General features: G+C 43.2%; 1 protein-coding gene across 1 annotated transcript in view; it reads left to right on the forward strand.

Annotated features, from left to right (window-relative positions):
- NTM (neurotrimin) overlaps positions 1-13,313 on the forward strand; it is a 913,692-nt gene that overhangs the window by 98,656 nt on the left and 801,723 nt on the right. The gene's annotated exons all lie outside the window — the stretch shown is intronic.

Raw genomic sequence — 13,313 nt, forward strand, 5'->3', positions numbered from 1 at the left:
GGCAAGTTGCCTGTCCCCTTATGGAACTCAGTTTCTATACAGCAATTCACGGTAAAAGTGGGGAGAGTGGTTCAGGGTAGATTCCCTCGGTTTAGACCCTAGTACTGCCACAAGGTAACCTTGAGGGGTTACTTGATCTCATCTTCCTCATCTAAAAAAATTGAACTAATACAGTTTCTCCCTTGTGCAAATAATTTTGATGATTAAATGAGTTATCACATCTAGAAGATTTAGATCTGAGCTTGATGCATAGTAAATTAGCACATGTGAGCTATCATTACTTAGCTTCTGTCTGTGTGTCCATATTTATGAGACTCAGTGATCTCTTAGGTCTACTTTGGTTTGGAAATCCTATGAACCAGGTCTGTGGTTATAGTCCCTTAAAGTTCAGTAGCTATTCATGGTGTTGTATCAATGTGAACAAAATTAGAGGTGAACCTGGGATGACTGTGCAGTGTGAACAGCTTGCACATGCATGTGTGTCCCTTTAGACTGGCGCTGCCCATCCATGTCTGCAGCTCGTTTCATATGAAAGGAGGAAACTCACGTTGGCTAGGGCAGGGATCACTCTCTGCATTTGAAATAATTGTTCAGAGATTAGCCCAAGGTCAGAAGGCTAGTACCAAAGCAGAAGGCCAGTCCACATATCCAGCTTGCAAGAAAGTTCTCAGTTATCTGCAGAGCAAAGGGATTTGAGATTCTGAGTTAAACCCCAAGCAAGAAGGCGCCTCAGAAAATGAGCTTTTGTCTAATTGTATTAGGCATTTTCTACTCTAAAATAAAAGACTGGGCAAAGCATCCTGGCTGAATTTCACCAGCTCATCTTTCTCTGAATATAAAAATTTACCACTTTCCCTTTTTCTGACCTGAGGGCAATTAATCTTAGACCCTCACACTGGCACACATTCCAGCTATCTTGAAAGTGGAAGATTCCCTGAGAGAGGAGAAAAGTAACCTAAAGCAACAAGAAGGATTGGGAAATTCAAAGCCTGGGTAAGGGACCCAGTGAAAGTTGTCCTGAAAGGCTCCCGGCTCCCAGGCTGTCATCCAGGAAGTCAGATCTGCTCCCCTTGGCTTGCAGCCGGGAGAGCAGGGGTCGGAGCACCACAGCAAACTGGGAGGTCATTTGCATGCTGCAAGGCTACCTAAGGTCCTGAGGGAACGGGAAAGGCCAGAGACCTTCAAACTTGAAAGCAAAAGCAGTCTGGGGCTTTTGTTGAGTGAGAAGCAGAAAAGCAAAGCCTATGAATGCTTACATTTCCAAAATGTGAGGAGGGCAGGGTGACCCAGGTAATTCAACAAGAATGGTTAATCTATAAATAATTCTATGATTATCTAAACATAGTGCATGGTTTATGTACCTGTTTGTCTTCCCAAAGATTTTCCTTGATTAAGTCATTCACTATTCAACCAATATTTATGGAGTACATATAGTATGACACATGTCATACTAGGAAATACAAGGGTATTGGAACAACCAGAGCCTTTGCCCACACAGTGTTGATCGCATATGGGGAAAAGATAGAAATGATGCCATAACTGCATGAATCATTTAATTGCAATAGTTACATTTGCTACTGAAAATTAGACAGGACATAACAGGAACCCTACCCATATCTGTCCCAGGGGCCAGGGTGGCAAGGGAAGAAGGCTTTGAGGACATGATATTTATATTAAGATTCAGAGACTGAGTCTCAGAATTCTAGCATAGTTTTGGGGAGAACAGGTTAAGGCACCAAAGTTAAAATGAGTTTGCCTTTCTTAAGGACTCCCTAGCTGTTTGCAGATGAGCTGGCATGGAAGCATGCCAGCAAACCCACTTTGTCCTTAAGGGCAAATGCTTGAAGGGTCTTTGGGGTAGGCGAGCTGCTCTTGGAAGTTCCATCTGCTGTGCTGGGATTATGGGAATTAAAGTAGATTGCCTGGTACCTGCTTTTCTACCTTGCTCAGTGGTATCAGCCTGGGAATGAGCCCTTCTCATCAATGACTGTAAAAGGGACAATCAAAATTTGCTTAGTCAAAGATTTCCTGGGAACATAGATATGCTGCCCAGTGTTGTAGTGGCTGGGAATTTCAACCAGTTTCCTGAAACAAAGACATTTCAATTAACAGGTGGCACTTCACACCAGAATCTCTCTCTTCCCTGGCTTCCCAGTCAGAATGCTGTGTATTATAAATAACGATAAGCTGTCCAGTCAAAGGCTGTAACTGAGTCTCTTCTTTCTGCTGACATCAGCAGGATTCCCTTGAGTGAGTTACCATGTGGGTATTTAATTGGGTAACACATGGCGGAAGCCAGCCACACTTTGCTTAGTTGCATTGGGTATGCCCTGCTGGTGTGTCGGTGCCCACCCCCTGGAAGGGCTCTTGGATATCACTCAGGTCCCAAGAATATAGTGCAAAAGTGTTAGGCAAGACCAGGGACAAAAGAAATCAGCTTGAGTTTTGAAAAATGAAGGGAATGTGAGCAGAAAAGAGGACTCATCCCATAAACAAAAACAGTTGCCCTGTTTATATATTTACCATGTTCAGAACCTTGCACTTTGCAAAGTGGTGGCTGGAGGAGGGAGAAGAGGACTGGAGAGTACACATCATCACAAAATGCAAGGTAGCAAGTGTTAGGTGCCGTGGGAATGGTACAGCCATCAGTCCACACAATCTCAGCACCAGTTTCTTCACCTAGAAGAAAGAAATAAGGGAGGATTGAATTTTTTGGATGTCTGGCAATGAATGTGTGTGATTTAACTCCTTACAGTAACCCTTTGATGTAGTATTTGAACACAGCCACTTGACAGGTGAAGAAGCTAAGGCTAAGAAAACATAGTTTAACACAGTGGATGTTCGATTCAGACTCCAAATCCCCTATTAACTCCACTCATGCCAAGGATTCAACCAAACCTCAATCCTTTCTCAGCCTGCTTGTGTATCACATTGATAAATTAATGCTCAAAAGAGTTGCGCTTCCATGGCAGGCATGGGATAGATTTTTGGTCCTGTAGGGAATGTGAGCAACAGTCAAGATACTAATACCAGAGTTGCAGCTAACATTTACATGGTGATTACTGTTTACTAAGCTTTGTTCCTAACATCTTATAAATATTAACTCATCTAATGAGACACTTACATGTGGACAGCTGCTTCCAAAGGCATCACCACTATGCTCCAAGCAATGAGTCTCTCACCTTGATTGTTTCGGGTGAGGGGCCAGGTGGCCGGCAAGAGCAGAGAGCAGGCTCTTATCCCACTGCCTGCTGAGGCCAGGGCAGGCAGGAGCTCCCTGGGCTATGGCATGGTACCTTCATGCCAAAACACAAATTCTCTATGCTTTGCCAAGTGCTCCAAGAAATTTTCCTAATGGAAATGTCCATGAGCAGAATGTATGGATCCTGATGGGGGAAGGAGGGGTCGTGAATCAGTGGGTGAGGGGATGTCCACAGGATACACACTTTTTTTTCCTATTTAATTTTTCTCTACAGCACCAGGGAAAGCCACAGATAAAGATGTCCTTTGTTCTTTCAGCAAAGAGACTGGGAATGGCAGGGTTTAAATCATATCAGAAGGACTAAAGATTAGACATTACTTAGAATATCCTAGCTGCAAGGTTTTTGAGAAAAGTGAACACATAATTGAAGTAGAAGAGAACAAATGGAGGCTAACATTATTGAATGGCCACTCGCACGTATCATGGCGTGTAATGGATTAACATTCCACTCCCTCGCCTATTCCCTCCGTGGTTATTCCAAACTAAGCCACTCTCCATGCCTAACCACCACATGTAGCTACACTTAGCAACTTCCTTCTCATTTTAGAGGATGAGGTGTCCCTCTCCCTGCTAAGGGCTGGCCCTGCCTTTTCTCCCACCCATTCCCACCTGCTCCAAACTCCTCTGACACTTTGGTCCATTGATCACTCCTCTCTCCAGCATTTTTAACCTCTCCTTCCCTTTAATGTCTTTTTCCCAATCTACTTAGTCAACCTCATGAGTTTTCCTTAACAATGAAGAATAATAATAAACCTTGAAGGTAGATCCTCCTAACAATTGCCTTCTCTCTCTCCTTCCATTATCATCCAGATTGCTTGAAAGGGTAGTCCTCACCCCATTGTCTACACCTCATTACCTCATATTCACTTCTCAGTCAATGGTAATCTGATCTCTAACCCAACTATTTGATTGAAATTGCTCTCATTAAAGTCAGAATTAATGACCTTCCACATGACACAAGCTACAAAGCACTTTCAGGAATTTTCTGATCTTTCTCTGTATATATTCATGCATCACATCTTTGTAACCATTGATGCAATTAGCTCTTCTTCCTCAACTTCTATGGTACTGGTCTTCCTTTGCCAATTTTCAGTTTAAATGGTTGGCTTCTTTGGGTTCTAACCTTAGTTTACTGTTTACTCCGCATGTTTCCTTGCCAATTTCGTTTACACTCACATTTCAAAGTTTTACAGATATGCTAATAATTCCCAAATCTTGATCTCTGTTCCATTAGTTCCATACTTACATATCCAACTGTTTGCTGGACAGAGTCACCTGGATGCCTCCCAGGCACCATATGCTTCACACTCTTTATATCCAACACCAAATTTATCATCTTTATCTCTTATTCTGTTTTCTTCTGAGTTCTTTTTCTTGATCTGTACCATCTCCATCTGCTCAGTTGCCCAGCCAGGGACTTGGACTTTTCAATATTCATCTTCCTCCAGAAATGCATTTCCAACTAGTCACCAGTCCTGAAATTTTTATTTTGAAGATTTCCCCTTTCCATCATTCCTTATGCCAATATCTTAGTTTAGCTTCTCTTTACATCATTCTAAGACTATTAAAATAGTCTTCTATCTTTTATTCTTACCCCCACTCTGCCCATCCCCTATTCCACCCAAATGTATCCTCTTTATCCTCTATACTGCCCCCAGAGCAATGTTTCTAAAATCTTGTGCTATGTGAGTTCCCATATTTGATTGGACCAATTCCTTTTTGTGTTATAGAAAAAGGTTTCACTAGTGTGACATCAGCCCATTTATCTGCCTCAAGGCTACCCTACTCTTTGTGTTACATCAGTTCAATGCTGCTTGCAATGAATCCACCCTACCATGGTTCAATGTTCCATCGCTCTGCTCCTTCTGTCCATAGCACCCTAATCTCCTCCCTCCTTCGTCAGGTCTCTAGCTGCATTAGCTCTTTAGTCTGTTTCAGCTGTCCTTCATAGATACAAGGGAATAAATTTGGCAAGCCAAGCCCACACTTATAGGAAGACAGCATAGGTGCCCACCCACATGGCTCATGGAGGTTCATAACTAGTTATCTGTCATTGTTTACAATCATTTCATTATTGGATCATTCATTTGATTGCCCCTGTCTTTCTGGTTGTGGAGAGTCCTCCATAAATTTCTGTGCAAGGAGCTTAATCCCTTAAATCTTTATCAGTTCCCTCATGTTATAGGAAGGGGCTCATGGCAGTTAGCTAAGAGAGGCTCTTGGTGAAATGAAACACGGGTTAAGAAGTTGCTGTGAGGAGGAAGAGGACTGTTGAAGAGTGCTGAGAAAGCATTGAATGCAACTGTCTGCAACACAGAATTAACTTGGTGAGTCATGTGGTCGGTGCCAATAAGTTAGGTTTCAAGTTAATAAAAGATGAAGAGATTTCCTAAATAATGCAGAATCATCACCCATGTGGCTATAAGTTCATTTCCTTAAAAAAAAAAAAAGGTTGCCAAACAGATTATTTGTTTAATGGGATCTGGAGAGATGGACCCAAGCATGTCTGAGTTTTAGAAATAAAAGATAAAATAATGAACTCAGTACCCTACATTTTGTTGGAGGTAGAGAGGGGAAGAAATCATGTTACTGTTTAAAGACTGGGAAGAGAAGCAGGAGGAGAAAGACACATTCAGCAAACATGTGGTGAGCATATACTACTCAGAGAGTGCTGTGCCACTGATCGTACAGAGCAATACAGACATAATCTCTGCTGTAAGCATCTACTTGCTGTTTGGTATAAATATTAGTGGAAAGAAAGAAGGGAGGGAGAAAACAGGTGCATATTGTTAGTTGCTCTAGCAGAGTTTAAATTAACTGAATCTATATTAACAAGGTGCTCTTTAGCTCTTTACCCTATATGTTCTTGCCATGGCATGTTCTTCTAGAAGATTCATATTAAATCCGTTACCCTAGAAGGTTACGGAGCGCTTTATTAGGCTAACCTGTGGACTATTTATCAATTCAGCATGTTAAATTTGATGAGTTATTAAAACAGACAGCAAGTTAGTGGTAGAGTTGGGATCCTGAAATCGGGCATCAATAGAACCCCAGCTGACTGTGTCCCTGACATGCTGGGAACCAGAGAAGACCTCCCTGCTTGTCTAGACCACTTGATGGGCCAGCCATCTGCACACACCCAGAAGGAGAGAGAGAAGGTTGCACAGTCTCAGTGCAAGTCCAGGCTTGGTTTTCTGATCAGTCTCAGTTATTTACAGGCTCCAGAGCAGTGAGCGGAGCTTATAACTTTTGATCAGTGGAGTTTATATGTGTTCTGGGCCAGTTTTAAAAGACAGCCACCCCAATAAAAGATTTATCAAGCCAATAAAGAAGAGAGGCAAGAGACTGAAGACCCTCTAGTGAAGCAGATCTTTTATTCTGTGAGGATCTATGAGGGAACACCTTAAACAAACACCACAGTTTGCTCAGGCCCACCCCACCAGCCCAGTGCATAAGCAGAAGAACTCTCTAATCTTCTTTTCAGGGTCTGAATCCTAGGGGCACTTGGCATTTCTTTTTGTCTTATGACTCCCAACCCTAATTCCCTAACCCCAGATGGATTTTCCTTTCATTAGAAATGGCTTTCTATTTGAGCTATTCTTAGGGATTTGAAAAATGGATAGTTGAAATAGTTTTCAAGTGAAATTGAGCATCTCAACACTGTGAAAGCCACAGAATGCTTCTTCCTATAACCCGACACCTACACTTATTTAATTGGTCTCTCTGTTGAGTGTCTACTCTGCTCCACACGTGTTGGATGAGAACACTAAAGAGCAGATTCCAGGCAGCTCCAGGGTGTGTGTGGTTCACAGGAAACACTTACTTGCTGAGGCCAGCCCTGGTTAGTAGTGCCTTGCACATCACCTTGCAAAACCAGGATCTTAATAAAATTTATTTATAAGCATTCTGACCATGATGATTCAATTACTCAATTATTCATAATTCATTTATGTAACTGTCAAACTAGCTTTGAGCACCTGCTATATGCCTTCAACATAAAGGTGAATTAGAGACAGTGTCTCTGCCCTTGAGAACCATTTTTGAGCTGGTAGAGGAGACAGATGTACCGAGTGACAATCACAATGCAATGGGAAGCGTGTCTAGCAGAACAAGGACAAGTTTTCCAGACAGAAGAAAGAAATGAGTATTCTTGGCAGAACAAACAACATGTATAAAATGTGAGATGGGTGGAAGAATGCGTGATTGTTCAGGGAGCTGTTAGATAAACATACAATGCATCATAAGAAGAGTGTTGATGGATTATTTGAGGAGCCCGGAAGAGGAAATGGTGAGAAATGAAGCTACAGAGGCAAACTAAAGGCAAAACTGGAAGAAATGAGTCTGCAGCCACCAAAGCCTTGAATTCCTTACAGTAGCCCCTAGGGAACCCCATAGGATTCTTAAACAGTGGAAAAAGTGGAATCAGCAATATGGAAAGGGGTGGTTCTGGAAATTAGCAGACAAAATAGGGGATTATTATTATATTAATGCAAGAAAGAGATGATGAAACAATGATCTGGGCCTGTGGCAGCAGATAAGGAGTGATTCGAAAGGTAATGAGAAGCAAAAGTGCAGGTCTTGATAAGTGGTTGTGTGTGGGAACAGGGCAGGGCTCAGAGGAGAGAGAAGCAAGTGTAACATTCACCTCAGCACCAAAATTCAGTAATGAAGATGAATAGGACTTAAATTCAACACTTTAAGAGCTCAAACTCAGTGTTAAATAAAAGCCCCATGATTAACAAAATACTAAATCTTTAAATTGAGACAGATCAGAATTACTGATTTTTCCTTGTGCTTTTTGTCCCCAGTATGACTTGATATTATAATATATAGACTATGGCTCTATTTGAAAATTCAGTAGGTTGTTCCTTGTTTTTTTTTTTTCATGTTTTGATTTTTTTTTAATATTGCATTAAGTTATTGTGTATCTTGATTACTGCTTTTCAGGGGCACTCTCTTAAATTTGGTGCCCAGGCAAGTGCATATTTAGACTCATCCTATTCCTGGACCTAGAACAGGGCATGGGGGAAGAGAGCGGGGAGTGGTCAGGAGCTATTGTAAGGGTGCTGTCAAGTAGGATGCAGCAGTGTACCACCACTGGGCCTTATTCCATTGAAGGACCTCTCAGTCTGCTTCTAAAAGTGACTTTCTTCCCTGTATATTTCCTCAATCCACTGAAAGTTGGCATTTTATGCTCGGGGTTTTCACCAAATGTAGACATCATGCAGACCCCACATATTGCCCTCCCTCTGAGTAAGCCGAGTCGGGGCTCCCACTATGAGACTCACATACGGCTGCGTACAGCTCGCCCAAATGCCACAAATGCTTTGGAATAAGCATGGAAATTGGTTTCTAAGCTCCAGCAGTTTCTAAAATAGGGGTGGTTTAAAATAAAGCAGTGCTATAAAAGGGATTCCTATAGAGCAGATTGTGGGAAATAGCAAGTGAGTCTCCGAATTGGAAAACCTGGGGAAGCCATAAAGGGCACCTGGCCATTCCTAGGAAAGGACAGCATGGGAGGGAAACATGGTCAGCCAGGAAGAGCAGTCAGCTTTGTCTCCATCTCTTCAGGGCAGTGAAAATTCAGTCTTCCTCATTCCCTGAAGCATCTTTTCACTTTTTATCCCAGCTCCATGTCATATATTCTGTCAGTGCAAAATTTGGGATGAAAAATACTGAGGCCTTTGGAAATCTAGGAAGGACGTGGGTGGGTTTTCCCAGATGAACTGCCATGTGCAGATGGGGTATGCTGGGCATGGTGAGGTGAAGGAGGGGAGGCAGCTAGCTGTAGCAGAAGGCTGCAGGTGAGGCAGTGCTCGGGTGGGGAAATGGACATTGGCATGCAGAATTTGGTAACAGGGAGGGTGGGTGAAAATTTGAGTACTTTGCCTGATAGCTTCAATTTTCTTAGAGAAATTAGAAAAAAAAAGTGTTTTCTGAGAATATGGGGCTGGGGCAGGATATTGAAGGTTAAGGGAAGAGAGAGAATTGACCAAAGACAATGAGTGGGTTGAACGCCTGCTTGTAGACATTCTGTCCTTGGAGACCACAAATGTGCATGACAATAGGCAGGATTTTTGTCTTTGGCTATGCTCAGCTTTCTGGGCAAAGGCTTGGGGAATCTGGTGGGCCATGGGACTGGTTCCAGGCTGGGATATGCAAGGCATGTAAGGACTGAGGGGTCTGGACGGTAGAAGAAGAGGAAGAACTTCAGAGCACCTGGCTTTGGAAGCAGTGACTGAGACCAGCATGAGCAATGCTGAGGCCCAGGCCTGCAACTGTTAGGTCATGTTCTCACAGTTCGGGAAATGGCTGTTCACAGGGACCTATCTCAGCAGAACCAGCCATAGGTTAGCACAGGCACCCACACAGCCTACACTTTCTAGCAACTGGGGCCCCTTTTGTTATCTTGGTATCCATATAATCTCGATGCACTCTGCATGGTGAACAGTACTATGTCCTTTCTTGAAATGCAGCCCTGCAGTCCCCTCTTAAGTAGAAGATGTCTTATCTGTCTCTGGAACATTAAGGAGCAGGGGTGGTAAAGAAGACTTATTTTCTTGGCCCTGTTAGCTCCCCCCAGTCCCGGCCCCACACACTCGTAGAGAAATTGCTTAAACGTGGGAGTCAATAATGAAGGCAACATCCTCAGGTTGATTATGAAGACAGATGCTGCTAACATTTCTTACAGCCATACTGAATACAGCTGTCAGGGCAGGAGGGCATTTGAGAAGGTGGTATATAATTAACCTAGTTGGAATTGGGCCAAGGAACCCAGGGTTAATGGCCCTGGGAATGGGAGCATTAATGGCCACTAATGGTCAAGCCCCTTTTCATGTCTTACTCATTAGGGCTACCTTTTATATTCTAAAAGATCATGGCCTTTGGCCCTGGAACCAAGGGTAATGGAGAGTTGCCACTTCCCCAGATGATGTGTTATGCATTCTGACAGCTTCTGTCCTGCTCTTGATCCCCCATCACAATATTCAGGTATAGTGTGTAGCAGATCTCAACACATACCAGCCATCTGCTGAGCATAGCTGATGATAGCTAAGACATATACATGATGCATATTCATGGACAAAAATTGCTTCAGGTTTTCATCCAACAGGCTGACAAAAGCATGACATCCTCTTGATTTCACCTGTTTGGTGCTGGTATTCCATTTTGTACACATTCCTAAGAAAGCTGGAATCGAATCTTTAACCACCCCAGAACATGTCCTCAGTCATATTTGATGGTGACAAGAATTATTAACATGTGAGGCTTCACAGTCTTCCGCCCTGACTTGATTGACAAAGAGAATGCTATTTTTGTCCACTCCATTTCTCCTTCCTCTTATTCCCTTTACCCTCCAACAGAGGATTGTACCTTTGCCATAAGCTAATGTTATGTAATAAGCTTTTGTGATGCAAATTTTGGACACTGGATAGACAGAAACAGAACTGGAATAGGAAAAATGAGGGTATAAACTCAGGGGAGAGAAGAGAAAAGCAGAGACAGAGCAAAGGAGAGAGGGACCAAAGTCTAATTCAGTAAGTACATGATGTGTTGGGGGGAAGTTGAGCACAGGGCCTGGAAAGAAAGAAGTTTCAAGGTAGTTGTGTTGTGTGCATGAGAAAGAAAAAAGAGAAGTAGGGGACAGTGAATTTTAAGAAGTCTGATTGGTAGTTATCAGTCTGATCTCTTGATATTCTTGGAGGAATACAAATAAACACCGGCCTTATTTTTAATTATGGCTGGTTGTTGGAGTCTTTTCCTTTGCGTGGTGACCCCACCCAGTAACCCCTACCCTGAGACTGGGCTGGGTGCAGGTCTGGGATGAATTGAGTTCATGTGTTTAATTAGAAGGCTGAAACTGAACCTCTGGGATAAGCTCAAACACAGACGGGGGCTTTGCTCCCTCATTCTCTTAACCTCAGAGTCAGAAACAAATTCTGTGGTGCTACCTTCCCTAATGAATTTGTGAAAGCAGAGTGTGTTAAAAATGACAAAACAACCATGCCATCTGCAGGAGCGGCCCTCCACAGAAGGCTCTGGGGTCACACAGCAGTTTCATACATCCTTATTTAAGCCTGGAGTAAGCTCTCAGGAGTAGATCATTACTTTCCCATTTTGTAAATGTGAAGACTGAGGTCTAGGGCCGTAAAGCAAACGTGGTTGTCCATGGTTACAAAGCTCGTAAGAAGCACCGCAACCCAGGGTAGAGTTTGAACTTTTATAAAAGGAAAGATGAAGAAGAAGGAGAAAGGCAGGATGTCAGTGAAAACCATGAGGCTCTTCTCAGGTTTCGCAGGCCCTGCTTGTCTGGGTGATCCTCCATTTGCACAGTTACTTTGTGCCCTTTGTTGAGGGGGTGAGAGGAACCAGCAGACACACAGTTGCAGCTCTTCTGCAGCATCTCACCCTGCACAATAGCCTAGATGGCTGGTGGCCTCCTCCACTTACCTGGCCCTTTCCTTTGCACCCCAAAAAAGGGCAGCGGGGGATACAGAGCCATCTCTACGGTTGGCACTTAGGGACTGGGTGGAGGCAAGATGCCTGCATGGTGCTGCCAGCTGTGGCATTTCCTCCATGAACCTACAAGAGAACTTAGGCCATTAAATCATCCAAAATCATATGCAGTGACTATTTTTATGTGTGAACATCTCACTGGCTGAACACAAGCATCTCAATAGCCACAGTGCCCTAATTTTCTTCTTCAGAGACAACAAAACCAAAGGTAATGAGTAGGAGGAGGGACTGAGTCCCAGGGGCACACTCTCTGGGGAAGTCTCTTGGGCTTAAATACATCTAAAGTAGATCCAAAAGAAAGCAGTGATTACAGGCTAATTTTCTGCCTGCATTATGTTAAGTGCCCCGTCGACTATACAAATAGCAATTGCTTTCTGCCAGAAATCTTTTTACTGAATTCCTTTTATTGGTAAATTCCATACTTTGAAAAAAAAAGGCGACTAAAGGAAGATTTTTCAATTTAACGGTGAGACTATCAGGGTACCAGTAAAAGATACAAGGCTGGTACATATCCAAGAGTTCGTCCTCCCTTTCAAATGCAAACATGGGAGAAGCAGACATGGTCCTGTTCTGTGACTTTGCTGGGTAAAGGTCTGGGAGGTCCTAGCCCTTAGCTTTAGGAAAACATAGCTCTGCCTCTGCAGACACAATTGTTTTTCTGACAAGAAAGCTGATGGTGGCCCGAGATGGGGAGCATAGTTGAGGAGGGCCATTAGAGCCATTTAGCCATTCCCGAGTTGTCCCATGTGGACCTTCTGCAGGGGATGTGAGAGATACATATGAGACCCTTCTTTCCCCCCCTGCATGGACACTGCCTCTTTCCCAGGGGCAATGAGAGTCAGCTCAGCTGCTGCATTGAGATCCTCTTGCTTTTCCAGTCTGGGTCTCAAGTTCCAAAGACATGTGAATGACATTCGCTCATTCATTCATCAGCCGTTATGTGAACATATATATTATTTATTTATTTATTTTTTGTTATCATTAATCCACAATTACATGAAGAACATTATGTTTACTAGGCTCCCCCCTTCACCAAGTTCCCCATTCACTACAGACCCCATTATAGTCACGGTCCATCAGCGTAGTAAGATGCTGTAGAATCACTACTTGTCTTCTCTGTGTTGTACAGCCCTCCCCATGTCCCCCCCCACATTATACATGCAAATCGTAATGCCCCCTTTCTTTTTCCCCACCCTTATCCCTCCCTTCCCACCCATCCTCCCCAGTCCCTTTCCCTTTGGTAACTGTTAGTCCATTCTTGGGTTCTGTGATTCTGCTGCTGTTTTGTTCCCTCAGTTTTTCTTTGTTCTTATACTCCACATATGAGTGAATGGCCATCCTGCCCAAAGCAATATACAGATTCGATGCAATCCCTATCAAATTACCAACAGCATTCTTCAATGAACTGGAAAAAATAGTTCAAAAATTCATATGGAAACACCAAAGACCCCAAATAGCCAAAGCAATACTGAGAAGGAAGAATAAAGTGGGGGAGATCTCACTCCCCAACTTCAAGCTCTACTACAAAGCCACAGTA

This window comes from Manis pentadactyla, chromosome 13, assembly GCF_030020395.1.
Source record: "Manis pentadactyla isolate mManPen7 chromosome 13, mManPen7.hap1, whole genome shotgun sequence".
Taxonomy (NCBI): Eukaryota; Metazoa; Chordata; class Mammalia; order Pholidota; family Manidae; genus Manis; species Manis pentadactyla.